The sequence below is a fragment of the Oreochromis niloticus genome, linkage group LG10, assembly GCF_001858045.2.
Source record: "Oreochromis niloticus isolate F11D_XX linkage group LG10, O_niloticus_UMD_NMBU, whole genome shotgun sequence".
Lineage (NCBI taxonomy): Eukaryota > Metazoa > Chordata > Actinopteri > Cichliformes > Cichlidae > Oreochromis > Oreochromis niloticus.
In genome coordinates this window covers 1990564-2017376 of record NC_031975.2, presented here as the reverse complement: position 1 = coordinate 2017376, position 26813 = coordinate 1990564, and the positions used below count along the sequence as shown (strand labels likewise).

At 43.3% G+C, this 26813-nt stretch overlaps 1 protein-coding gene across 1 annotated transcript in view; it reads right to left on the bottom strand.

Annotated features, from left to right (window-relative positions):
• The window catches only part of auts2a (activator of transcription and developmental regulator AUTS2 a), a 317199-nt gene that overhangs the window by 55774 nt on the left and 234612 nt on the right, over positions 1–26813 (bottom strand).

Sequence of the window (26813 nt, the reverse complement as noted above, 5' to 3'; positions counted from 1 at the left end):
ACCTGTTCAGTCTTTTTCTAACTGAACTATTACCCGTGTTGGGGAGTAACAGAATACATGTACCAGTGTTACGTATTTAAAATACAAAATATGAGTGCCTGTATTCCGCTACAGTTACTGCTTAAATAGGTTAGAATACAGTTACTTTGTTGAAATACATGGATTACACCAGAGTCTTTTCCTGTTTCATATGTTAGGCTGTCCCCTCTCTGTTGTTGGTAATTCCACGCAAATAAAACACGCAATAAGAGGCTCTGACTGGAAATCTGACTGTGCAATGCAAACTCTGTTTGCCACCAACCAAGCTGCTCTCAGCGCCCAAAGACTCCAACCTAAAGAAACATCTGGAACTAAGTTCTTTTTTAAAAGCTAACATTAGCCTACTGCAGCTAGCTTGTTTTAGTTGTGGTAGCTACCTGGGTTATGTGCCACTTCAGTGTCGTCGATGTACTACTGCTGTGTTTTATTACCATTACTGAAGGCTAACACCGAGCTGACACTGCACATGATTGTTTGCAGCTAGCAGGTTGTTAATGCTATCCATCAAGTGTAACAGTCTGCAGTCTACGAGCTAACCTCAGCTAACGTCAGCTAACAGTACATTCATGTAGTTGTAAAAGCATGACAATATATCAAGTAATCAAAAGTATTCTGCAATGTATTCTGTAATCTGTAGTGGAATACATTTTAAAAGTAACCTTCCCAACACTGATTATTATGAACTTTCACATGATAAGTGAGGCCTGTAGAGTCGGAGATGTAGCTCGTGGGTTTTTGCATTGCTGACCTTGGGGTGAATTTGCTGGGACGTCCACTTCTGCTTTTATAGAGAGATTTGGGATCATTGTCCCAGTGTGATCAGTAAACCAAATACACCTGATGAGCAGGACTTGCTGCTGCTACTTACCCTCTTAATGGAAGAAATAAGGGTGTACTTTGGTTTTCACATGACCGTATTCATGCAGAATATAAATTAAGTTGCTAATTCTAAATATTTAGCATTTATAACACTTTCCTTATAAACTGACAGATTTACAATAGGTCACCAAGCCAAGAGCGTGTAAAGACAAGTACGTTTCTCCATCATTTATTGCCATGACAGTCTCTTATGGTTTTACATTTTCACATTTAACACGTGGACCAAAAGATGGTCCTAAGGTTGCACGTTACATTTCTTGGTTTGAATCAGTGTTCTGAGGTTAGGCAAAACGGGCAAAGCTAAAACTATATATAAAGCACTACTCCAGCACTGATCTGTGTTACTGTTAAAATAAAACTGAACTCAGGGAAATGTGAGCTTAAGAGGAAAAGCCACACATTCCATGCTAACATGCCAGCTTATATCTGGCTCAACACAGGCATACGTTTCTAATCTTCAAAAGCTGGTTTTATAAGTGCATAATGAGTGAGACCACAATAGAAAAACAAACCATTTATTTTCCTCCCCTGGAGAGTAAGTGGAACCATATGGGCCAACATCTGGGAGGCATGAAGGAATCAAAGCCAAGTGGTGCTGTGGACCCCGGTGAACCACGGCAACCTTCGGCTGCCCCGACAGATTTTTACTCAATGGAAAAACAGGTTGAAGTCGTGTTCTCATGAGCGTCTGAGTTTCCCCTAGCCTTTTTTCTGGATAATTGCTAATCAAAAGGGGACTGTCGGCAAAGCTCCGGGCACGGTCCAGAGCAGTAATCATTGACAGCTGGGAGTCTGACTTACAGAAAAACAGCTGGCAGATTCCAGTGAAATGTTTCTGTGATATTGGCTGGAGGTCACAGACAGTTTCATCCTGGGAGGGGATTTGCACTGATGGGGCAGGCTGTGACGTACCTTTAGTTAGTTAAAAATAAACGTGAGCAACCAAAAATATGCGTTTATTGCTTTGTCTGATTGCCGAACACAGTTCAGAGGCTTTGTTTCTGTTCTTAATACACGATGGAGTGATGAAATCTCCTGATAAACCACTCCCAGGCAAAGCTTGTTTTAATAGCCTTTAGCTAGTCCGCATTACTCTCCAGCCAACAACAAAGAAACATTCTTATCAGACCAAGCAGGTTGAGGTTAAGAAGCTGCACCTCCTGAGGGCTATGTATTTTAGCTTAGGATTTAACGTCTTACACTAAGCCACTCTCCTCCTTGGTCTCGTGCTCCACTCCTCCCTTTCTCCCCTGGTTCACATTTAGCCACCAAACAAACGACAGGAAACGGCTCTGGAGACAATTTTAAACTTTTACAAGATCAGCAAGTATGTTTATTAACTCACAAACAATATCTTTTTTTTCTTTTAATACCACGGTGGTTCAGCAAGTTTATGATCTATGATTACGGGGTGGATGGCAGGATGAATGCACACAAAGGACAGATTCTGTGCATGCCCCGGAGGCGCGATCATGTATTTTAATGCTCAACAAAGATTAGGTTGAGCACTGAGTATACTTGTCCTCTGGGAGGGGTGAGGGGTGGGGCTGCCTCCCTCATGTCCAATCACATTATGCCAGAAGGGTTGTGGCCATGCTAATTTATTCCCGAGTGGTCCCCAGAGAGAGTGTCTAGTCATAAAGACCCTGTCAGCCCCTCCCTCAGTGGGCACCACAGTCTGCAGGCAGAGCCTCCCCAGAGAGGTGGGCCCTGCAGACATATTCGAGAGAGTAATAATCCCACTGTCAGCTGTCTGGGCACCTCCAGGGCTTAAGGCAATTGCAGATACAGCTGGAACAGCAGTGGGGTATGATGTGACATATGACATAATCCGAGTTAAGGTGGTGTTGAGGCTGCAGATGGAGAATGGGTGCCTTGCTCCATCTGTCCGTTTCCTCCTTTACCAGTGCAAACTCTGAAATGGTCCCACCTGGTCCTAACCCTGGGAGGAAGCTGGTTCCTCATTATAGCAGCCCTGGGAGGGTGCTGCTGGCATGTCAACACGTAGCCAAGGAGGAGGCGGGCTGCTACCTCCATTCAGCTGCACTAGAATAATGTCAAATGAAGTGACTGCAGGGAGCCTGTGAGACACTCAAGAAACCACTTTATCTTCTTCATTAAAACCAGTTTAGAGAGCAAGCGGGGAGGAAAAATCCATCCATTTTTCTTGAAAGTCTCCAGAACAAAATTAATGACGGCATTATGCGCTGCTATGGCTTTCTTTCACACATGCATGTGTGCCTACACGGTGCTCTTAAACAGGTGATTATAGCATCTTTTACCATGAAAAATGTTGGATTTCATGGGCAATAAAAACAAACAGAAAACTGTTCCAAAGAACTGGAATATTTACATAAGGGCTTTTGGATTGATTTCACAGGTACAGTACATCTCCAGAAACTTAACACTGAACATGATTACTTATTAAAAAAGAAAAGCAAGCAAAATGCTGCATTCTGTGCTTCGCAAATGCAAGGTGTCAGCTAAGGTGTGACGAGGAAGTCTAAGTCAGCATCCTGGCTTTTAATTTCCACTTAAATAATTGCTGTTGTTTGCCTTTGGCAAGTAATTATTGGACTTTCATCTGGTGACTAATCGCTTCTAATGTATCTAAAAAGAAATCTGCACTATTATCCTGGAAGCCGTCCTGCACAGCACCGACTCGTTCACCCGCTCAGGTAAAAGTAAATAATTCAATCTCACACTTTGACAGTAAATGGTAAATGGACTGATTCTTATATAGCACTTTTCTACTCTCACGGAGTCCTCAAAGCGCTCTATACAACATGCCTCATTCACCCAATCACACCCATTCTCACAAGCACTTTATCTACACTTAGTGCTTTCTAACAACATTCATACACATTCATACTCCGATGGATGCATCGGAGAGCAAGTTGGGGTTAGCATCTTGCCCAAGGATACTTGGCATGCAGACTGGAGGAGCCAGGGATCGAACCACCGACCTTCCGATCAGTAGGTGACCTGCTCTACCTCCTGAGCTACAGTCTCACCTCTTCCCAGATGCCGTCCCTTTTAATGAAGACTTGGTATCAATCAGCTCTTTTTCATCTTCAGATGTGGACAGGATAATGCTGTGAGAACACAGTGTATGTGCTGGCCACAGGACAGGAGTAATTCTATTAGATCAGCTAGCAACGAGACGAATGGGCTAAACCTCATTAGTATTCCCCAGCAGCATGCATCGTGGGGTCTGCACAGGGTATCGCATCTTAGGCCAGGAAACCTTCGCTCCAAAATGATGTCGATCGATGGACCTCTCTGCTTGAAGCTTAGTGCCCTGGTGCTGCGCCACTAAGAAAACATATCTTCTCCCATTCATCGTCTTCTCCAATCCCCCAAACCCCTCAGTCCCATCGCTATAAGCCAGGCGCACCCAGACCAGAAGCTCAGTATGCTATCTGAGGCAGACTGGATTGTACTGAAAGATAAAAGAGATGTAGGGGGTACAGATGGAGACAGCTCAGGGTTGTGTATGTTCATGGAGTGGTGGGCCTGCTGGGCACAATAGCAGTAAGGGCACCCCAGGCCATTAGCACAGGTCCCCAGGACATGGTGGTTTTGTAGGCTCCCGCAGAGGAAAGCTCAGCTGGAGCTTCGGATCTCACAGCCAAGAACGCCCCCCCCCCCACACACACACACATTAGAGTAGATAAGGTTCCTATCGGCAAGCAGCACACACAAACACGCACTCATTCATGTTCAAGAGTAAGCCAGGAGCCACACAGAATAATGTCTTTGCCAGGAGTCATGGGGCGGCTGCAGACACACTTCAGTATTTGGGCTTGTTTGTCAACAGTTTCACTTTCTTTGACAGTATTGTTGGTGATTTACAGCCACGAGCAAAACAGAAATAAAAAACAAAGTTGTATTGATTTTTTTTTATAGTTATGTGCGTCACAAGTTTTTCCTGGTTCCACACAAAATGTGAAAATTAATACAGACTGTAAAGTGACTTCGATTTGAACCCTACTGTCGCTTGTTATTGCTATTTTTCGCCCCACTTTTTTATAAGCAACCCCACTGGCAGGCTAAACTAAAAAGCATTTGGGGACTCATAAAAGATGCTATTGTAATGAATTTGGACCGCTGCATACGGCAGACTGGGTGGAATACAACAATTATGAAAACATTGCCTCTTTTTTCCCCAGAAAGCCAGTTCCACTACACGGCACTTCTTCAGGAATAAAATGGTTCCATCTCTCCTCCTCCAGCCTGTCGTCCTCCCTCTCTTCCTTCCTCCCTCTCTTCCTCCCCAACCCTCTCTCAATCCCTCCCACAGCCCGGCGCTCTCCTTTAATGAGTAGCTGGAAATGACAGCTTTAATCACCGCCTGTGGCCACAGCGAAGGACCCGTTAATGATAGAAAAGAACAGAGGGCCATTTGCATCAATCAGTCCTAAATCACTTTTTATGATAATGCAGTAGAGAGGGAGGAGAGGCTACCCAGATGACTCCTGCATGATGATGATGAGGCTCTTCTCTCCCCACCCTTGTACCCATTCTTAAAGGGATATACTAACAGGTACTGACTCTCCCTTTACTGTTCCCAGCCCTTATCAGGAAACCATAGTTCAAACCAGTTCTAATGCAGCTTTCAGAGTAAACAGCTTTCAGGTCAGCTAGTAATCTCTTTAGTTTCAATTATTAGTTTAGTTACTTGCAAATATTTTTGTAGCTTTAATGGAAATTACACCTAAGCTGGTTTAAGTACAATAAAAATGTAATAACTTGTCTCATGGATACAACGATTGGGAAACTATGGCAACTGGTTATATTGACAGACGACTGGCTTTATAAGGTAATGCATGCATACTGGTACCAGGTGAACCAGTAACTGTGTTTGAGATCACGTTTACACTGCTGTTGCACAAACAGCTGCAGACTGGCACAGAATCAGATATGCATACAGCTGATTGGTTAGTGTGTCTGCAGAACAGTGTTCAGAAAACAGCAGCTCCAAGGAAAAGCATTGATGTTAAAGCAACATGTGTTACTGCTGACTATCAGTAAGTCTTTAATACGCATTTATATGGAGAAGCAAAAGTATGATTTTATTTGGTGTGTGTTTATTGCAAGTTAAATGCAATAAAAAATATTTCATTCTTTAATAACCTTTATGTGTGTAATCCAGGCCAGAAGCACAAAATTCGCAGCATGTGCAATTACAAACAAAGAAACAACAACAAACAAGTCAAAATGTATTTGGTGACAGATATGTTAAAAGCTATTTCATTTCAGCAAATCATCTGCGTCTCGTCCGTCACAGACAACACGTCAGACGATTTAAAAATGATAAAACTGAGTAAAATAATAAACAACAATAAACAAACACAGGAGTCTTCCACATTATGTGTGTTGCTAAAGGAGAATCACGGGTACAGTCGATCCAAGAAAAAAATAATCAGACTGCCAACAGTTGTACAACAGCTGGCAAGTGCTGGATCCAATAAAGAGTCTTATAATCACAATTCCTCATGACCTCGAGAGAAGCACTGATGCACTCGACTATTTCACATAGTACTACGAGCAAAAACAGCATTGTTGTGTTTTTCACTCAGTCAACAAGCTATCCAGTGCCTAATTACGAGTGATGTGACATTCTGTTTCCATAATTAATTCAAAAGTGTTCTGATTAAATGCAATCAATTCAATTGTTAACACAGCAGGGGTTTCTGAACAAAGATCATCTGTGGAAGTATAATGAATGTAATCAGATGACATAACGTCGCATCTGCATATTGTTATATTAACGCGCACACAAAGAAACACAGGCGTTAAATGGTACTAAATAGTGACACTGCATTAGGAATAGTTTGGTAATAAATGTCGGATTCATGAACTCGCCGTGGAAAAGTTTTGGCACCTGATGCGCGTCTCATGAAAGTATTTTACATAAGGTCCAGTAAGAAATGATGAAACAAAGTATAACCTTACCTTAGACACCTCTAAGCCATTTCTGTAAGTAATGATAATCCTAGCTTCTACACCAAAGACAAGGTGAAATGAATATCAAGGCGATAGTCCAAGAAAAAAAAGGAGGTGAGGCACTCCCATAAAAAATACATAAAAATAAATAAATAACCCAAAAAAGAGTCAAATATCCATGAATGCTTGAATAATAGGCTCATACTGTTGCCAGTGCCTGACGGTTTAAAATGGCAGAACAAAACATACCAATTTGTCACAAAAGGAGACTCTGACAAGCGCAGAATCCTCACCAACACACAGACAGGCATGACAATGCCCCTTCAGGGTATTGCCTACTTCTGCTCTCCCTCTCTCTCACCTAATCTCTCCTTACCACAGATGGCTTCTTGTGAGTGCAGGGGAGGGCACAGCAGTTCCACAGTAATCCCCAGCCACACAGACGGAAAAGCTTGTTAGAGCACTTGCTGATCACCACAAAAAGTCAAACCAGAGCCAAGGAAAGGTCACCAGAAATTAGGCTACGCTCAAACTCCAAAGGCTTGCCTAATTCCCCTGATAAGCCCCTTTGAAACTCAACCTGTTCTGGCTGTGCCACGGGCTCAGCCTCGCCTAGAACTAAAAGCCTCCACTAAATCTAGCTGGAACTCATTTACACAGAGGAACACACACACACTCGCAGCTGCTCTCACTACTGACAGGCAAGGCTTTTCCTGATGACTAGACTAGAACAATCGACTGAAGAATCAATGATTCCCAATGTGTGTGAAAGGAATTGAAGATGCTTAGACACAGTGCTAGGGCTTTAAGTCTGAGCTCCTTTGGACGTGAGAAAGCTTTGAAGCTGGAAAGGGCCTCGGTTTGGACTTCACGCTGCTGCTGTTGTCAATTACCCACTTTGGACAGGACACCAGAGGAAAAACTACTGGAAGGCAAAAGCAATGTGGGCATGCTGCTGAGTTATTCAGGATGTCAGATTTTGCAGTTCTCAAACCAAATGCATGAAACAATTTGTGCGGAGCGTTCGAAAAATACGAGCCCTCGGGCAAACAAATGTAAACTGGCGAAGCGCAGTGTTTTCTCTTTCACAGATACTGTTTACATTATTTTAATGTCCACCCTCGGAGTAATTATTACAAGTGCACACTCCTTCTTCTCTTCCACACGCACCACCCAAAGCCCAGAGGTGAAAAAAAAACAAAAACAGAAAAAATCAAACAGGAACGAATTATGTACCATTTATTCCAACAGAAAAAGCACCAAGAGTGACACAAAGGAATACAGAAAGCCTGCAGCCCTGCTGCCCGTAAACTATGAAATATTTCCTTTGATATTGGCCCTAATTTTCTCTTCAGCCAAAGCAAATACAACCTCAGTGTAAACATGCTAAATCCTGCCTGTAGATCATAGAGCTGGTGGCAGTCGCTGCCACGCCAGTCCACCTCTTCTTTTGTGTGGTTTCGTAAGAATGCTCAAACAAACTGCTGCCGTTCCATCTTTTTAATAATCCTCTCATTTTCATCCGTCTGCGAGCAAATTGTTGCATTTCTCGTCAGTATGTGTCTAAAATAAGTCTTCCAGCAGACCTTAATTATATGATACAAGCCCAACACTTTAAGTGCTGAATTCACTGAGAGAACTATGGTGCCCGCTGCCAATAATCTGGCTGTCGTGATCATGTGACGAGCATGTGACACAGAACGATGACAGCACTTGTTTTACTGTCACTGCAGAGGAGTATGTTTCCCCCCCGTCACGTCAGATTTGATATTCATCACCACCACGGAAACATGAGCTTTGCTGCCACCTGACATAACAGTTGTGACAAGAACGCTGAATGTCGCCTGACATAAACAAACACACACAAGCTTTAATTACATTTTTTGCTTGTTCTAAAGTAGAGATGTAATGTTTCCATGTTTGTTTGCCAACAAGTTAAAAATACGCCTACGCTTTAGTGCACACCCGGGTATTTTTCGTCTCGACTGGAAATCAGATACCTGTACTTCAGTTTGTCGAAGATGAAAACAACATTTTTAAAAGTTGGTGCGCGTGTGAACCAGGTTAGTGCAAGGTGGGGGCGGTTACACCTGGCACAGGAGTAGATGCAACGGCACTGACGGAGGATAGTAAGCAATTAATGCACGTAAATAGACTAGTGTGTTAAAAAAATGTACATCACAATAACCTCTAATAGGGCATACAGTAGCATAGTATTTGTACAGCACCAAACTGCACTGAGAATACACCTGTGAGTCAAGGTGCAGGGCACAGCATCACATTTTAACAAAGCAGCTTCATCATAACAATGTTGGTCAACCCTCAACACTGGAACATCGTCTGGGTATTCAGTTAGTTTATAACAGTATTACCTATCACAAGCAAAACATGCGTGATGTAAATTTGTAGTAAACAGTAAACATAACTTGGTAACATATTTGTTGCATAAATAAAAAAGTACCTGGAATGCTTACAATTTTTCCAGGAGAGACGTTTATATAAACAAATGGTTTTTTCTTCTTTGCCATGACATCACAACAACATGATTGGGATGTTACAATATTGATCCCGGACCAACGGTATGATGGAACAACAACAACAACACGGGGATATCAGATACAACACCTGAGAGAGATGTGTGCAGTAAAAGAAAAGAGGCACTGTCACCAAAAAGTCTGCAGTGTAGTAGCTACTGAGCTCAAAGTGAGCAGCGACAAACTGAAAAATGTGTCCAACCCTCACTTTACTGCCAACGGATCGATAGAGGTTTTTCATTTTTTCATAATTACTCGGCTACCAGGATGTTGTGACATCACCATTTTAAATCTTTTGGCGCTTCCATCAATGTAATAGGATACAGCCTTTATTTCAACTACAGATCCAAATGTATCATGTAATAAAATGCACGGTAGTACAAGAAATGATAAAACTAAACTCCACATTCATTTGACATTAAATGATGACAAGTTGAAACATGTTTCAGTTTCATTCGGGGCATCTGTGTTAGAAACAAGAAAAGAACGATAGCTCATGTCACCCAGTAAGATGCCACCGGGGATACTGTGGTTCGGTTGGTGCATTAACACCACACAACAAGGAAATCTCACCTTTAATCAATTATCAAGTCCAACCTATCACCATCTAACATCAAAAGAAGACTTCTGTCATACTGTACATCTCATTCATCGTATCAGTATTGGCACCAAAGTTAATTAGTGAAGCAAAAGAACTTCAACAGAGGGCACTACAACGGAGGTGATAGATTTGGTCTTTTTAACACAACATAATGTAACAGCGTTTGCTTTTGCAGCCACAGTAAAAAAGTGTGGCCTCAGCTTGAGAGGTGTCATGTGATTGTTCTTAACCCAAGGTGCTGCTAAAAGTCTAGCCCTTCTCTTATAACTGCAAATGGCAAGCTGTTAAGGCATTTACAGAGCTTCAAGTGCCACCACAATGCAAATGAAGTGATAGGAACTCCAGTGCTGAGCAAGCGTCAGTCGCTCAACAGTGCAAAAGCCGTTTGGCATAGGCTGGTGAGACAAAGGGAAAAGACAGATGATTGCATTTCAGAGGCGGAGAGGATGAGAAGTACATGCTTAAAAAAAAGACAAAATAATCCTGAATATAGAATGCCTGTGCATTCAGCTGGGACATGCAAGAGATGCGCTTTGCACTTACAAGTTGTTGAAGTGGGCAATCGGACATTATCAAGAAGAAAAGTGGTGCGAAGGAGTGCAAGCATCATCAAGATATAATTTGCATTTATAGCTCCCAAAGTTCACATGGAAGGTAAAGTGAGATAATCAAATACAGTGAAAAAAACAATCACTCGTTAAATCTCTCTTGGATTTCGATCAGCAGAGGCCACTGGCCCAGTTTTACATTACAGTTAGCCAACATGGCAAACAAAGAGTTCAGGTGACCGTGCCAACCTGAAAAGAGAGAGCGTCCTCACAACCTGCTCCATCGCACGGTCAACAGGTTCAGCTGGATTCGCTTTCCCGGCCAAGAACAGGTGAAGCGCACAGCGATTGGCTGACAGGGGGTTGGCCCGTGGACGAGACGTGAAGGCCATTATGGTAATAGGGGACTAGCCTGCCAGGAACGTGTCAATAGCAAAGAACAGAGGATTCCTACATGAGGCTGGGGGAGGTTATCCAACCGAACACGAGCACATCACCTGGGAAATAGCTTATTAAAATATGCTGCTTTGTGCTAAATAGTGTGGCGTGAATGCGCTGTTTCTAGAGGTGTTAACAGAGCCCGATTTAATATGTATGAATGTCCAACAAAGTGTGTGTGCATGTGTACAGTATGTATCTCTGCGTGCAGGAGATAAAGGCAGCAGTCACTCATGGCAGGAGGCCTAGGCCGGGGCCTTTCTCGAATGCTCCTCATTAACAGCTCATAATAGCTGGCAACTTCCTCGTGCCACCCTGGCTCATTCTCATTAGCAGCTGGCAGCAAGGTGGAGAGATGAGTGGACGCTGGCATCAGCCCACCGTCACTTCAGTACAGCGCGCGAGCAAGCGGGAAGAGTGGAACAGCAAGGGAAAGAGCTCGAGATAGGTAGCATGAGAGGGAAAAAATCCTCATCTCTGTAGATTTAATTAAAACTGGGGTGAACAGATGGGGAAGATGGAGTGAAGTCCAACAGGAGACAGCTCATCTGTTTGGGTTTTCACATTTCTCTCTCCATCTCTCCCCATCCGCCTCCCTCTCTCATCTCCCGAGTTTTTTTCTTTTTTAGATAAATTCTTGGCATTCAGAGCGTCCCAATTCAAAGCTTGCACACTGGCAGTGTGACAGGCGACAAAAACAAGGGGAAAAATAAATAACCGAGCTCACATGGGCTCTTGAAGGAACACGGGCCTTTAGTTTGCTGTGGATAATTATGGGCTGGGCTCGAGCCGGCCGGCCCAGCGCTGGGGCAGGGATGTTTTGCTGGAGAGTGGCTAAGCCCTTATTAAAAGGTAATCCAGGCAATCCCTGTGTAAAATAAAAGAGCTATTTGTTTAAAATAGAGAAGCGCTGAGCACAGATAGAGGCAGACAGAGGGGAAGGTCACTCAGTGTAGGGTTTTAGATCAGAAAAAAGATCAAGCCTGCCCGTGGCTCTTTTTTTCTCCTCTCTCCCAGAAGAAGTCACTTTTCATTCAAATGTAATCATCACCGCGCAGTAATATGACCTTCATGGCTGCATGTTAAAAGGAGAAAAAGCAAAGCATTCAGCTCCTTCAGTCCCTGTGGCCATTTCAGAGTATACAAAGGGATCATAGACGCAAGCAGAAACCACTAAACGCATTCAAAGCATCACAGAATAATAGCCCTTTGACTATGCGCAGGAATGTAAATTTGTGTGCAGCCCATATGTGTTAAATGCTGCTACAGTTTCTGTGTTTGACACACTGCATCTTTTGATTGACATTTGCTGCCAAAGCATTATCATAATCTCCTAGCAACCACAGTAGGAATCAGAAAAACATAAATCATAGAAGGGGAAGGAAAAAACTCCCCACATCCACCTTGTGCAACAATGCCACTAGTCTTGCATTTTCTTCTGAAAATTTTCTGCCTTAGCTCAGTTCCCTGCTACATTAATCTCATTATCCTTTGAACCTTTTCACTGTTAATGCCAAATGCAATTTGTATTCTAAGGCCAAGCAAAAAGCTCTAAACTGATTATCCCAATTTGAACCGTGGCAGTCCTAGATATTGTTGAGTCTGAAAGGGCCATCTAGCTGCTGAATGGGCTTCTCATATGCCTTCTGAGTTTCATGACACAATGTTGCGTCTGCTTTGCAAGGGATAAATTAAGCGTGTGAAAGTCTAAGCAAAGCCCTCATTTTCCAGTTAATCAAATCTTCCCCTAATCAAATTAGCGCACATAATTCCTCTGGATGCGTGGTACAAAAACAGCATTATCCCCCCTCTCTGGAGCTGAAAGGCAGGGAATCAGCGTGGTGCCTCTCTCTCCTCTGCATGAGCAGCCCTCAATGGAAGAGGAGGGCCAGGGTGAGGTGGGGGGTGGAAGTGACCAGGGCGAAGGGGGAGGGCATGGCTCTTCCCAATGGCCTAACGGAGAAAGGCAAGGCCGGGGTAAACTTTGGCAGCGTTTAAGTTCCCAGCTCATTAAAAAGCCTGGCTCAGTGGCCACCTCCAGGGAGCACTGAAGCGTTGGCTAATGAGGTACTTGTTTAATTTTCTTTCAAAGGGCTGGACATCTGTGACAACCCCCCCCCACCCCGTCAAACTCCCTCCCGTTTCTCCCCTCAGCCTTAAAGCCCCATGCCTCATCGTTCTTCTTCAAACCCCACACAAAGCCCATCTATCAATAGGCCGCGGGGTTCTCTCTGGTTTGATGAAGTGTCCCTCATTGAATGAGGCAGATAATACATTTGGAGGAGAGCAGAACAATCGCCATTAACTCTGATCTCTCCCTCTGAACAGTCAAAGCCCATCATGGAAATTCAATAGTGGTCAAGCTAAATGGATAAATGTTCACAGTCCACCGTAACGTTCTAATTGATTTCCCTTCATGAGATAATCCACTCTCTTCAATAGTTGTCCTGGCTCCTCCCTTTCACCCCTGCCGCCCCTCTGTGGAGGTGCTGAACATCTCTTGGGGCTACGGGGAAAAAAGGGAGCCCGTCTGTATTTATCTGATATTCATATCTCCCTTTTGATGCAGTTGAGAAGAAGCTCGAGTCTATTTCCTGTGACCTGCCGACCCCTGCCACGCTGACCTATTTGTGAGTCTCAGTCTTCATATCCAAGCCCCACAGCGACTCACAAGACATTAGAGGCCCCTCACTCTCTAGCAGTTAGCCTAATTGGAATTCAAAGCAGCTAGTGCAGCGTCTCTCTTCATTGGTCACTTCCACTTATTTCATAATGCGTCTCGATTCTTTCATTATGAGAGCTGTCTGACTCGTATTTGCACCTTGATGCCCCTCTAATGTCTAAGAACATGGCAAGAATATAAATGTGCTCTTTCCACTCTTCCTTACTCTCGTCTGGGGTCCTTTCAGGCGATCTTTTGTGTAACAAGGTAGGAAGGATGAACCAGCTACAGAGGAAGTGAGAAAGCCAGAGAGGGAGAGAAAAAGACATTGGGAGCCAGACAAAAGGCCTCATGAAAACATTTGTCAATTTGTACAATGTAAACAGGCTGTAACAATGTGTCCTGGGGTCAGCGGGTCAAACCCATGGATCATGCATCAGCTGGCGCGTGGTTATTGTTCCGCTCGTCCCGTCGAAGCGGGGGCCGAGGGTGTGAGCCTGAGTGTGTGTGGCAGAAGGAAGATGTGGGGAAGAGGTGCAGAGGCCTTCAGGGCGATCAGAACTAAAACACTGCGCTATTATTAGGATGACACTAGAAAGCACCATCTGGGTTGTTTAATGAGCCTTTACCACGGTGTTAAAAGAGCCGCAAGTTAATTTCCAGAAACAATATGCTTATAAAAGACTTGAGCAGGTTGTAAACGAAAAGCACTGAGCATTACCAAAACATGATAAACTGCTTCTAAAACTCTAAATGCTGCAACTCGTAGTTTTTATGTACATTAATCAGTTTATCTGACGATGCTCTAACTGGGAAATTCTGGACTGAAACAATTTGTTGGGTTTTTTTGGAGGGGGGGTGAATAAAGTCTTTCAGCATCTTCACTTTCAGGAAAATGAATCCCAGACAGAAGGGTCACCAAACTGGATTTGAGGTATAATCAGTTAAAACAACTTTGTTTTATGAGAGACTCTAGACATTTTCACCAACAGCACCATTTGTTTCACATCATGTCAAACTACCCCTGCATAAACACAATAATCTGTGCTGGTCAAACAGATGTGGGCTCCCTCAAATGTGGCCCTTCTTGGCCAGTGATATTTGTTTTTTTATTTTTTACTTTTTCTACACAGTTTTTCTAAAATGAGAGTTCAGGAATACATGCAGCACCTGGAATAATGTGTCCTGATTTGGCTTTTTGCAAGTACGATTGTTTTTGGATTCTTTCAGATTTACTCAGCAGGGATCGTTTGCACAATGCTGTACTCCAGCGGTCCCAACCTTTTTTGCTCCACGGACCAGTTTAATGTCCGACAGTATTTTCACAGACCGGCCTTTAAGGTGTCGTGGATAAATACGACAAAATAAAATGACAAAAACTTTGGTATTTTGTAAATATAACAATAAACGCGAATTCACTGTCTATATGTGTAACTTTATTAGCAGCGTCCTCCTGAAATGCACCAACAACATTGAGAGTAACATCATCCTCTCTGCCCCTTAATGCGCTCTGGTCACTATGGCAATGCGTAGATATTTCTTTCAAAATAAGACACACAACTACAACACGGGAAAAGACCCAGGGAAACAGAGTTAACGATAAAAACCCTGAAAACCATAAATTTCACACCTGAACCTCAACTCTCGCGGCCCGGTACCAAACAACTCATGGACCGGTACCGGTCCGTGGCCCAGGGGTTGGGGACCGCTGCTCATCCATGGTGGTACGTGTACACGTAGCATAGCAGTACATGGTGAGAACTGCTATGCTATCATTTCATAATAATAATAATAATAATAATAATACTAATGGATTGCACTTATATAGCACTTTTTGAGGCACTCAAAGTGCTTTACAATGCCACTATTCATTCACTCTCACATTCACTCACTGGTGGAGGCAGCTACAGTTGTAGCCACAGCTGCCCTGGGGCAGACTGACAGAAGCGAGGCTGCCATATCACGCCATTGGCCCCTCTGGCCATCACCAGTAGGCGGTAGGTGAAGTGTCTTGCCCAAGGACACAACGACCAGGACAGAGAGAGCAGGGGGATCGAACCGGCAACCTTCCGATTACAAGACGAATTGCCAACTCTTGACGGACAGCTACGAAAAAAATGTTCTTTCGTCCCATAACTATAATGTCATAAAGCTGTGGGGGTTATATACTGCATGTACTGTATATAGACTGCTGTTAACAGACTAGTGAACCCTCACAGCTTTATGATATACCTGCTTTCAATGGAGCTCAGGTACCTCCTGATAGCAGCTGCACATAACTGGATCCCAGGGTGGGACACGAGACACAAGATTATCTGACTGGGTGTTGACCCAACATGTTTACACAACCACGATTTGGGCGAGAACTTTGTAAAGTCAGACTGATCTTTGGCACATCTGCTCAAATCATTTAAAGTGTGACAGTGTTCATAATTCAATCAGAGAGAGAGTCTGGGCAAAAATGGCGTCCATGGGAGAATTCCAAGGCAAAAATCACTGATGATCAAAGCGAACACAAAGACTCAGCTTCCAATGAACATCTCAATGATCCCCGAGACTTGTGGAAAATATTGTGGAAGATTTGCATCCTGTTACACCTGGTGTAAAACTAACATCATTTTATAAAACAAACATCACACCAGCAGTCAAACATGGTGGAGGTAGTGTGATGGTCTGGGGCTGCTTTAGTGCTTCAGGCCAGTTTGTGCCCAAAGCTCAAACGCAGTTTGTTTAAGGAGCAAAACAATGATCGGAAACACAAGTGCACCTCTGAATGGGTCGTAAAACAAAGAAAACAGAGGTCTTGAAACGGCCTAGACTTAAACCCGGCTTAAATCAGATAGAAATGCTTTGGCATGACCCTAAACAGGCCACTCATGCTCAAAAATCCTTCACTGTGACTGAATTAAAACAATTCTGCAAAAAACAGTGGGCCACAATTCCTCTAATACCTCAATGCAAACACTTGGCTGCAGTTCTTCTTGCATAACGGTGGCTGTTATTAGATTTAAGGAGGCAATTAGTTCTTTCCACATTGAGCCAGGTAGGTTGGATAGATCATTTAAAAACTGGACGCATTTAAAAACTGCATTTTATATTCATGTCTTTATCTAATATTGAAATGTAGGTTTTTCTATGTAGAGAAAAACTGTATATAATCAAATATGAGATTCATCACACTAAATGCCCTTTTTTTCTTGTTGCACAACCCTTGAATCAACAGCTGGTAATGTGGTGGTGTGAATATCTACTGGACTGGCTCATGGTGACCTTTGGCCTTAGGTTTCACCATGCTGGCTGATTTACCATGCGGCCTTGGCCTGCGGCAGTGCTGAACAGCAGCAGGCAAAGAGGCTGAGATGCTGACCACGGAGGTGGAGGTCAGCACGGGACTGATAGCACGAGGTCAAGGGTGTAGGGCTGATGCTATCCATCTCCCTCTGACAGCCTCGGGCTTTCTATAAAGTAGGCTGGCTCGTATCGGTCTGACTGCAAAGGAATGTACACGCTCTGAAACTATGAATCAGCTTGTCCTTAAAATTAGAAGCAGTATTCGGCTGTTCCAAAATATTTCTGAGAGAGAGAAACTACACAGTCTAGCACAACTGATCAGGCTGCCTACGACCAAAGTAGGACTTTTAATGAAATCCCCAGTTTACCCTGCAGAGAACTGGTTATCTGCACACCTACAGCTGTCAAACAGTAAGTAAGTGGAAGTAACTCGAAGCCAGGAAAATCATTCAATGGAGTTGTTAGCGAGCATATCATGTTGACTAAGTATAAACCCATCAGTCAAGTTAACAAAAGGTCAGTAGCTCCCAGACTGCAGCCCACAGTACATCTTTTCCTGAGCGGAGGATGTTAGCCCACTACTGTGCTTGATCAGGGCATCGCCTTCAGCTAGACTGCTGCCCAGAGCCAACCTAAGCGGTAGGAGGAGATCAGTTTTGTGGTTTTGGAGGGCTTGAGGGGGGTAAAATTGGCTCCTGGAAACCTGCCAAGCCTTCGACTGACTCATCAACAAGAACCCAGGAGGAGACCTTGAGACAGACAGAGTGTTCATCCTTTCAAGCCTCGGATCTACCTCAGTGTGGGGTTAAGTCTTGATAGGTTGGTGTACGGTGTTTTGATGCCCCCTCTTTTCTATAACTCCTGTAGGCATCATGTAGGCAATCACGCATGACACAGCCTGAGGCAGAGACACATGGGTCCAGCGCGGGCCCATAAGTCCTTGGAATCTATGTTCGGATTTGAGCAGACTTTATTGGACCAGACAGGACAGGAAAGCCTTGTCGGATCAGAGGAGGAGGAAAAAAAGGAGCAGATGCAGCATGAAAACAAAAACAAAGCAAACCACTTGCACAGAGCTATATTAAAGATGGATTACAGTAACGCTGTTGCTGAAAAGCTGGCAAAGTTCAGGCCGAAAGCCACAAAAACTGAGTTTAATAAAATATGTCCACAATTATGTCCATCCAAAGCCAATAATCAAGCAACCTCAAACATGTCATTTCATATTTGTCTTTTTTCATACTGAGTGACAGGCAGAACAATCAAATTAAGTTCCTCTCAGCAAACCCGCAAGTGTAATTATGCACTAAGTGGGAGCAAATCAACACATGCAGAGCAGTCGTATAGTAATATTGACACACAGTATTTTCTGAACTGAGAGAGAATAGAAGTTACTAGCTTGAAAGTAGCAGTTATCTTTTCTGCTGTCACTTTCAATTAGCAATTTAAGGAACAAGCTTCCTTTCATGAAAACTAACGGTAATAATTTTTGTAATATGAAAAGAACAGCTTCAGTATCCATTGTGATTTGAGAGTGGCATTTCCTCTCTGAGGCCCTTTGTTTTTAATTCTGCCCAGTCTCATATGAATTCTTATGTGGCAGGTCGGCGTGCGAGCCATTTGTGGCACAAATGAAAAATGTGCAAATGGGGAAAAACTGTTAAAGAGATTGAGGAGATTAGCTGTGTGATCAGAACAGAAACCATGTTGTGGACAAAACACGGGGAAAATAGCACGAACTAATATTCTGATAAGGGATTTGAATGATGCTTCAAATGCTGTAGGTTTATGCATTTTAGTTTCTGCTGCCTTTTGTTTTATTTGTGTTTTTTAGGACCAGTGCCGTGGTGAGCGGGTGGAAAGCCGAGGTTACTGACCAACATTAGCAAGCTTCATTAGCAGGTTGCACGTACAGGTGGATCTCACAGGATCAGGTAATTCGTGCTAAGTAACATAAATGAAATGGTAGGAATTCATTTTGAAAGTCTCACAATTACCTGTCATGTTATCTGCCAGACAAGTGGGTTAAAATGCTCAGCAAAACACATCAACAGTAGAAACAGAGTCAGATAAAGTTGTCTGTGTTGACATCTGTATACTCTGAAATTTCATTAGATTTAAAAGCATTTTTACACTGTGAAGGGCACCACAGGCCATAGTAGAGATCTGTACAACATCCATATTGCCGAGCCCCAACACAAAGAAGCAGAATATGATTATAATGTGACAATGTGTTGAGTACAGATAATGGTGATACAAGATAAGCAGCTGAAAGAACTGCCCGTGTGAAACTTCAGCCAGAGTTCATCACTGTGAGGTAAATTTGGCACTTCGGATGTGATGCACAGCCAGACATCGGAATATTCTTTTTAATTCAGAGGAAAAACGTTAGCTGTTAATAAACGAAAAGACACAAAAGTCTGGGATCACGGTTACATCTCTAAGACCACAGCAACTATGATGAGTGAAGGAAACAACTAAAAAACGCCATCACCTTTCAAGCCTATAGTGCACCTGTGTTTGTTCAGATTGGTTTGAAGAGATTTGTGTTTAACACAATCTTTGAGACTAAGAGAATGCATGAAGAATGGAGAAGAAGTGTACTGGTACCAATCTTCAAGAACAAGCGTGCAGAGCTATAATATATACAGAGCCCTGTCGTGAAGACGTGATCGAGTGGTTGAAGCTATGTTAAGGAGAGGTGACGATCAGTCAGCAGCAGTGTGACTTCATGCTGAGAACGAGCGCTGCAGATGTGATGTTTGCTTCGAGAGTGTTGATAGAGGAGTGTAGAGACGGCCAGAAGGAGTTCACTGTGTCATTGAGGATCAGAGAAAGTATATGTTAGAGCGCCAAGAAACAAACCTCAGTACTGAACAAGGAAGTCAGACGTGGGACTGGTTCTGGACATGTATGAGGACAGTGACACAGTGGTGACGAGATTCCTTCAGGGATCTTCTTGTTTGCAGCGGTCAGACTGACAGATAAAGTCAGGCAGGAGTCTGTGGACTATCTGTGGAGATGACACTGATCTGGAGTGAGTGTAGGTAGCAGGTGGATGAGAGCTCAGAGAGGTGGAGTTATGTGCTGGAGATAAGAGGAATGAAAACAAAAGGAAGTGAAACAGAACAGGAGAAGATGAACAGATAGTGAACGTAGATGATTTTGAAGACTAAATGCTTCAGAAGAAGAATCCATCGTTCCATGTTTTATCCCCTTATCCAAGTCTGGATCATCGGGGCACTGGAGCTTATTTCCAGCTGTCATAAGGTGAGAGTTGTAGACATGGCCTGGAGAACTTACCAGTCTATCACAGGGCTAACACAGAGAGACAACGATTCACTCCCACATAAAAAGAATAAGAGCAAAGTTCAGATCTTCCACACAGCAAATCAGTGTGAATGAACCTATCCCAGCTTTCATTGAGTATACAATGAAAGGGACAGACAATGATTTGTGTTCACGTATACGACCAGTTTACAATAACCAGTTAATTTAACTGCAGGAGGGAGAGTTTGCTCCCCAACGCAGGCACAGGGAGAACAAAGTCCACAAACACATTTGAACTTGCACTACTGTGATGCTACATCTTATTAGCGTTATCTAATTTAACAAGCAGTATGGCAAGCACCATTAAAACTTGGCAGTTATTGGTTGCATACCTGCCACGCAATTCCATCACTGCACCTGAAGTGTAGGTCAGCGCTCTTAAAAACATCAGCCCGCCATGTGCACCTGACAGGCTCAGAGGGTTTCAACTAGTCAGCAGGATAATTTGCCATCTGTACTGGGATGCACTGTTTACAGTGTGGTTCCCACTGTTTAATGTAGCTACTAATTGGAATGACACTGGAATCTTAGTTTCTCTTCAGGGGAAACATTTTTCACATGTTATTCTTAGGATGTGTAAAGGTAAAATGTATCAAAATGTAAGCCAAATACACAGCCACACTGTTTCATAACAGTAAGGACTCTGGAGACATTCAGGGGCAGAATTCCTAGATTTATTAAAGTTGTGAGGATTTTTATACTTTTAAAAAAACATCAGTTATTTCTGCTTCACTCCAAACCTTTTATGCAGATGATGTAGTTGCCATTTGCCACCCTGAAAGGTGGCCACAGTGGCAGGCGAGGGTAGTGACGTGATGAATCAACTGGCGGGTGCAATCATTTGAAAATTCCCCTGGCAGATGTGGCTGCGTGCACGTCTTTGATTAACTTCATTAATATACATGCCTCGCTCTGATACACAGGCAGTGGCATATGGTAAAAAGCAGGAACAGGAAAGAAGTGATTTGCTGTTTGCTCTGGAAAACAAACAAGCCAACAGGTCCTAGCAGATGGCGCTGTATGCGATGCTGGTGGGAGGCAGTGTGCTGCATTGGTGCAGCCGCCAAGCAGGAGCTCTCCTGTGGATGAAGAGAAGCCCGACTATCGCCCTCGGCCTGCCGCATGGTAAACAAATAAAGCGTCCTTCTGCTTTCCTGTGTGCTGAGCTTTTTATCCTGCGCTGATCTTACCTCCTGATTTCAAAGCACAAAAAGAGCTTGTTTTTGGCAAGTTAAAGTGCTCGAGGCTTGATGCTCTTCTGAAAGCAGCTTAAAGAAGAAATGTGTTTAATAATGGCTTGTTTGTGCGCAGCTCTCATTTCCCTCTTTGCTCCTTACGTCTTCCCGCAGCATGCCTGCAAGCACACTTTCCACTTTGTTCCCATTTAAACAGCAAAGTTGGAGGTTCATTTATACTGATAATAGATGTTGGTTATGCATCAGTGAGAAATAGTTTCAATGTTTTTGCACCGTTTCCTCCTATGCCACACAAAAAAGCGCAAAGAAAACTACACCTGAATAAACAGGAAATCATCGAGTAAGAGTTAAAATAGTTCAAACAGTCGATGAATTCAATGGCCAGCAGTTCTCGATGGACTCGTGGATGACTGAAGTATAATAACGGCTATGACGAAACATTAAGCGTCGGCTGTAGCTGTGTTTGTTGTGGTTCACAAAAACATTCCCTCATCAGTTTACATGAGTTATTCTTTCTGAAGCAAACCAGAAAAACTTATAATACTACACAGTTGTGCAGTTGTTGCAGTACATGAAATATTTACAACAGAACAGCACTGTTTGAATGGTTAGTCACTACTTTTTGCATTTTCAAGCACAAGCAGGGGACACCTGAGGCATGTGAAGCAGAAGTAACGAGTGGTGGGTCGCTTCTTCAATTCACTCTGCATGAAAAAGGTGTTCATTTGGTTGGCTGTAATCTTTTTAACCCTTGAAGGTGCCACCATCCGTCTCTAATGATGTCACACAAATGGGAAAACTCTCCAAATAGAGCGAGTAGTATAACTGTTTTACACAACACCAATCTACTGCTGCTTAGAATCTCTTATGTTTACACGATACTGGCAAAAGTACCAAACCACTTGGTAAAAAAGTATTTTAATGTCAAATTATGCACACACACACACACACACACACTATGATCGTAGTGTATCGGTTTCCTAACTCCTCCTCCTGTTATTCCTGATGAGTGGCTGTAGCTCAGGTGGTAGAGCAGGTCACCTGCTAACTGGAAGGTTGGTGGTTCGATCCCAGTCTGCATGCCAGTACACAAGATACTAACCCCATGTTGCTCTCCTATGCATCCATCAGAGTGTGGATGTTAGATAAGAAGCACTTAGAAACAGCGAAGGAAAAAAGTGCATGGAAGCGCTTTGAGTTCTCCAATAGAGTAGAAAAGCGCTATATAAGAACCATTTAACATTCAATCTGCATGAAACTTACTATCTAAACAGACTGGTTATTAATATAGCTTCTGGGATTTATTCAATCATCCTCAAATCCTTGCAAATTATATATTTGTATGTGTGTAGTAGCCAATCTCAAGACAAATGGCAACATTCTGGTTTTTGCTAGTATATATAGTTCTAACTGTGGATGTTCATATTAAATAGGGGCAGCACGCTATTCCTGTGAGCAATAAATTAAGGCCTTAAACCGAAGGAAAATAGGAGGGCAAAAAGGAGAAATAATACAAATGTAAAAATAACATTATAATGTGATATACATTTATATTCATGTTCTGGTCTGAAGCCGTTCTGGATTCACTTACAGATACAAATACAATATAACTGGCTATACTCAAAGTTCAGAGCTGTAAAGCAGACTTTTCTCATATATTCAATATTCTGCTTACTTTAATCATCTTTAGGTGAGTCCAAAGAGCATCTACAGAACTCTACATCTTTTGACTCTGTGCAACTTCAATCTCAGACTCCAGCACAAACGTAACGAGGTTCCTTTCCAAGTCAACGTTTTGGGTGACTCTCTCAAAAAGCTATGTGGATGAATACAGTCATAAAGTATGTGTATGGAATCAACCATCACTCTCTTTTACAGTACTGACCACATATAAAATCAGTGATGGGACTGGTGAACAAACTGTTTGAAGTACAAATACAGCAATCTAATAAACTGTGATCCTGAGTGCTGCGTTGCTTAGTCTGTGTCTGTCATCCCAGATAACCGGACAATTAATTTCCTCATCATCCAAACTGTTTGTTGTTTATGTAACTTAATGCTTTGGTAGCCTCCTCCATGTACAGTACATTACAAATGACACATTGTCAACAACGCAGAGATATTACCTGTTATTTTTTTAATGATGAGGCTGCTTTCATTCTGCGAACCTCCCTCCAAGCACAACTACATGAAAGGACAATCTCATCCTGAGCCTCAGTCAGCAGGGCGAATCTGGTTTTCTGCAATCTCTCGTATTTTCTGCTTTAAACTGTATGGCGGGGCGGAATTCATGCATAAGAAAAAGCTTTCAGAGGCTTTTATGTCTCCTGCATGTTCGTTTTCCAAGGCTGCCATTAAGATGCTGTTGTTCTAGTCTGCAACCTTGATAGCAGTAATTTTATCACTCGCACTGAACGCTGGCTATCATTACCTTGCACTATATATCAATTAACATACACTGTTTGGTAGTGTTAATGATTAAGAAAGTTGCACACACTGATTAAAAAAAGGAGATCTTGATAAGCAACCCCAGTGTGGCCATTGCTGATGAACGTGTCACTGCAGTCAGTGGCTGACAGATGAAGAGTGAGAGAAGTGGAGGGGGGGAAACAGAAGGAGTGATAAAAAGAAAGAGCGGGAGCCGCATAACTGAAGGTTTGGAGTCCATAATTAGGCAGCAGTTTTCCCTTTCTAACCATTTTCCCAAAAGAAAAGAAGCCTGACTACTTAATTGGAGGAATCAAATTTAGTCAAGCGCCCCGTCGGCTCAAACCTACATCATTAAAGTTGCCAGCTAACAAACATCAAACACGAGGCAGCATTAATGAAGCAGATGTATTAATTTCCCATTTATGAGCAGCTAAGCAACTCGCTGCTGCTCCCCACTCTCCCTCCTCTTTGCTCCCTTTCTCCCTCTCTTTCTCTGACAGCACTATTAATGATCTTTAATGCCCCACAGGCAGTAATAGGCCCCACTGGGAGAGCCGAAACACTGCGATTTGTATTGAGGATTTAGACATAACAGGGGGGAAAAGGGAAGAGAGTGAGATCTTGGGGACAGCTCCGAGGCGCTTGATCAGGCCCAGGCCTCGCAGGGGCGGCTGCCGCTCCAGAATAATAAATGACAGCCTCGCGATTAAATCAAACCTTCTGTTCAAAAGGGCCAGAGCGGCTGATTGTCACTAACAATCGAGCTGCTTTTTTAAACACCTCTGGGAAAAGAAATCAAAAGCAGACAGCGTAGGGGGGAAAGAGGAAAGAAAAAAGAGAAGCTTCAACGGCAGTCTGGCTCTCGGCACCTGACAGTTAACACACATTGGGAGAGACAGACCAGAGCCAAGTCCAGGGAACGAGGACCTGTCACTGGTAAATCTCAGACCAAACTCATTATGCCGCTACCCACAATGCACCGCTCAGCAACAATGCTTACGATTCAACATCATGCATCATCAGTGCTAGCCATATGCATGCGATAAGCAAACACATTTTACTGTCTAAGTGGCTATTTGATTAGGATTTGCAGCACAATATCACGTTCTTTATTCGATTCTCATCTTTTCAAGTACTGCATTCAAAGGCGATGTAAGCAAATGAAATAATAATGGAACCCAACCAAGGCAATCTCCATCCAATTCAGGCCTAATTTTAAAAATTGACAGCAACTTCACAATATGCTCCTGTGACAGCCAAGGACAGAAACAATAAAAGCTACAGATGCCAGACACCAGTCATGCCTCTGTTGACACTGTCCCCGGTGCTGCATGGGCACATCTAATTAGCTGGTGCAGAGGATAACCTAGATAAATAAGCCGGCGCAGACATTAACCTACAAATTAGATATGCTATGCTTTGCAAAAGTGCAGCTTTCTGAGGCTCGCCCTTAAAGCCGTTTGTTTGTTTCTTCATTAAGCTTATTCACAGCTCTCTGGAGATTGATCTGAATGCTGTCTGCTGGCAAGTGTTTACAAAGTCGGGATGCTACATATAGCCAGCCCCACAGATTTAAGGACTCTGTAGATTTACACACAAGTGTAAATGTGAAAAGCAATATACGTTAGGGGTGGGCGGTATAAACGGTATACGGTAGAAACAATATGAATTTGGCCAATGGTAGAGATTTTGACTATACCACTCTCTACAGTGATAGCGCATGTTGATGGAGTCATCAAGCTGCGCCTGTTTTGGTCGAAAGTATCGCAGCACGGCTTTAAGCAATATCATCTGCAAATCATGCGGTGACAGTAACAGCGAAGAGAGGAAGCACGTTTTGGAATATGTGGAAAGCCAAAAACTGCGCTTCCTCCACTTCCGTACCATTGATTCATTAATGCTGAATTCTCTGGCAGCTGCTCTATTCCCGTGTTGTTGCAGTATATTAATGACTAACCTCGTATTGTGGATGGATTATCTCAGTTGTTCCCCTGACTGAAGTTTGGTTCGTTTACAGCATCCTGCCATGTGATTGCATTTGTCCCTAACCATTGGGAACCCTCACGTTAACTTTTATCGAGTGGAAAAAAGTTCTCTTTCATAGCATTCGTTTCGTGTCTCACTATGGGAACGCCTCCTGCGTGACCTCATCAGAAGCTCAAATACCATTACGCCAGCCCTTACAGGCTGGCTAAGTGACGCCCATGTCAGGAGGGGCTAGCACCTCCCTATATAATAGGCTGACATAGCGTCAGATGTCATTCAAAAACCTCTTCTCGCTTCTCACAGAAGCCTGTAGACAACTGTGCTATTGGGTGCTAAGCTAAACTGTCCACAGATTCGAGTGAACAACTCGGTCGCCGGGCGCTTTGTTCCCCGCATTTCAGTTGTCCACTAGCATACAAGCAGTAGCAATACTGTTCTGTAGCTAGTGCTGGTGTCAAGTAGCAATACTTTCACCCTGGGAAGTAGCAATATTTTCCCAAAGCGAAGTAGCAACACTTTGCTAATAAAGGTACCACTAGCTTCACCATCAGATAGCAATACCCTTCGGTTAGCGGTTTTTACACATTAGGTAGCAATACCTGTAGAAAAGTAGCACTACTTTTCACCCCACGTTAGCTGAGGAATAGCAATATTTTCCACACTCAGTGTCGGTCTCGCTAACGTTCGCAACCCTCTAGCTAACCATGGCTACGACTGACAACGAAGTTGCAAAACTTTGTCCTTGCAGCAAGAAGATTTCTGCCTGGGATACACACCTCGTGTGTGCGGCACGCGTGGGTTTATCTCACGCTCAGGCTGCCTTGACACCCGCACACGACTGTATCCACTGCGCGGCTTTCCCACGCAAACTACTCCGCCGCAGGCTAGCTCGCCAGGCTAACCTGTCGGGTGGCGACCCTTTGCTGTGTG